The sequence below is a fragment of the Cnephaeus nilssonii genome (genome assembly GCF_951640355.1).
Source record: "Cnephaeus nilssonii genome assembly, chromosome: X".
Classification (NCBI taxonomy): Eukaryota; Metazoa; Chordata; class Mammalia; order Chiroptera; family Vespertilionidae; genus Cnephaeus; species Cnephaeus nilssonii.
The window spans coordinates 16,035,264-16,038,330 of record NC_137071.1 but is presented as its reverse complement, the minus strand read 5'-3'; positions in this window follow the sequence as shown (position 1 = coordinate 16,038,330).

The following is a 3,067-nucleotide window of genomic DNA, read 5'->3' as shown; positions in this document are numbered from 1 at the left end:
GAACAAAAACAGGCATATAGACCAATGAAACAGAACAGACACTAGAAATAGACCCACACCATTATGGTCAATTAATATTTGACAAAGGAGACAAGAGCATACAATGGAGTAAAGACAGTGTCTTCAATAAATGGTGTTGGGAAAATTGGACAGATATGTGCAAAAAAATGAAACCAGACCATCAACTTATATACACAAGAATAAACTCAAAATGGATAAAAGACTTAAATGTAAGTCACAAAACAATAAAAATTATAGAAGAAAACAGTCAGTAAAATCTCAGACATTTTTTGTAGCAATATTTTTGCTAGCACAAGGGAAATTAGGGGAAAAATGAACAAATGGGACTACATCAAACTAAAAAGCTTCTGCTGAGCCAAAGAAACCATTAAGAAAATGAAAAGGGAATGCACACTATGGGAGAACATATTCACCAATGTTAAATCTGATAAGAGGTTAATTTCCAAAATACATAAAGAACTCATACAACTCAACACCAAAAATGTAAAGAATCCAATTTAAAAATGTGCAAAACCTGAATAGACACTTCTCCAAAGAGGACATACAAATGGCCAAGAGACATATGGGAAAAATACTCAAAGTCACTAATCATCAAATAGATATGCACCCCTATATTCATAGAGTTATTAAAATAGTAAAGATCTGGAAACAGCCCAAGTGCCCATCAGCAGATAAGTGGATAAAAAAGCTGTGGTACCCTAACCGGTTTGGCTCAGTGGATAGAGCATCGGCCTGCAGACTGAAAGGTCCCAGGTTCGATTATGGTCAAGGGCATGTACCTTGTTTGGGCACATCCCCAGTAGGAGGTGTGCAGGAGGCACCTGATCGATGTTTCTCTCTCATCGATGTTTCTAACTCTCTATCCCTCTCCCTTCCTCTCTGTAAAAAAAATCAATAAAAAATACATATATATTTTAAAAAGCTGTGGTATAATTACACAATGGAATACTATGCAACTGTAAAATAGAAGAATCTCTTACCCTTTTTGACAGCATGGAGATTACTATGCTAAGTGAAATAAGCCATTCAGAGAATGGCAAATGCCACATGATCTAACTTATATGTAGACTCTAATGCATAAAGTAAACTGACAAACAAAATAGAAACAGAGGCATGGGTGCATGGAACAGACTAAGAGATCTCAGAGGGGAGGGGGTGAATGGGCGAGGAGAGATTAACCAAAGAACATAGTATATGCATATATGCATATCCATAAACACAGACAACAGTGTGGGGAAGACCTGGAGTGGCGCAGGGGCTGGACGGTTGGAGGGGGAAATGGGAGCCATCTGTAGTACTATCAATATTAAAAATAAATAAAAATAAATGATGCTATTGAAAGAGCTCTCTCAACTGTCATTTATCAAGCACTTTGTATGATCTAGCCTCTGTTAAAGGTCCTTTAACTGAGTCAATTATTTGAATTCTTCTTTTTTTTATTTTTTTGTTGTCTAAAGTTTTACATATGTCTCCTTTTTCCCCAATTAACCCCCCTGCAGCCATTCCCACTCCACCCCACTGTCTGTGTCCATTGGCAATCCCCCAGCACCCCAGTGTCTGTGTCCATTGGTTATGCTAATATGCATGCATACAAGTCCTTTGGTTGCTCTCTAACCCCCCCTCCCCTACCATTTGCCTCTAGATCAATCTATTCTTGTTCATCAAATTATGTTGATCATTATATCCCACATATGAGTGAGATCATGTGATATTTATTTTTCTCCGACAGGCTTATTTCACTTAGCATAATGCTCTCCAGTTCCATCCATGTTGTTGCAAATGGTAAAAGTTCCTTCTTTTTTATAGCGGCATAGTATTCCATTGTGTAGATGTACCACAGTTTTTTAATCCACTCATCTGCTGATGGGCTCTTAGGCTGTTTCCAAATCTTAGCTATTGTAAATTGTGCTGCTATGAACATAGGGGTGCATATATCCTTTCTGAGTGGTGTTTCTGGTTTCTTGGGATATAGTCCAATTCTTTGAATTCTTAAAGCAAGCCTTTGATGTCAGTTTTGTTATTATCCTAATTTTAAAAATAAGGATATATTGCCCTGCCAGGTTGGCTCAGCAGTTGAGCACCAACCTATGAACCAGAAGATCACAGGTTCAATTCCTGGTCAGGGCATATGCCCAGGTTGTGGGCTTGATCTCCAGTTGGGGTTGTGCAAGAGGCAGCCGATCAATGATTCTCTCTCATCATTGATGTTTCTGTCTCTCTCCCTCTCCCCTCCTCTCTCTAAAATCAATAATATTTACAAAATAAACTTAAAAAAAGATTGATAATATGTGGCAGAGCTCAAATATTTCAAGAATAAAAGTATTAACAAAGCAATAATCTATTCAATAGAATTTGGAAAGCAACTGCAGATAACAGTATTGTGAACAGTAGGGATTTGTCATGACAGCCCTTTTCCAAAGGAGTTTATAACTAGTGTTAGAGGTGGCATGATGGGGGGAAGTGTTAGTATGGGGCTTCCTCCCAATTCCACATAAGATTTTATAAAATCGGACTACAGATGGATCAGCCACTATAGCATCTGAAGATGTTACCTTTTTGTCCAGTCACTTTGTTTTTTCTTTTGCTCCTATTCTCTGTTCCTTTCCACTGTCTCCTCCTCCTACATTATCAGTGTTGATTTTTGGTTTTATTCCTCCGGTATTTAAAACACTATTGAAAGTTTAAAAATCTCTGAAGCATCTCTTGAAATTCTCTGGGAGGAAAGCAGTGGAAATTTCAAGTGAAGAAAATCATAAAGTTTCACTATTTATGAGCACCTCCCTATGATCAATGAAGTTCTTTATCCTTTATCTCTCTGTGCATTTTCACCAATTTCCTTCTATTGTGGATTTAGTTATAGATATCTCTTTTTTGCTGCAATTATTTAAACTACTTTACACTGAAATCCATTAGAATTAAAGTTAGATATTTTTCTAAAGTGACAAAGAAGTGAGGGCTTATGACAGATGCTCCACTATGAAGAGAGAAATACCTTCACTACAAATGCAGCTTTTTCTTGTAAATTCTAGGTAATAACAGATCAGTT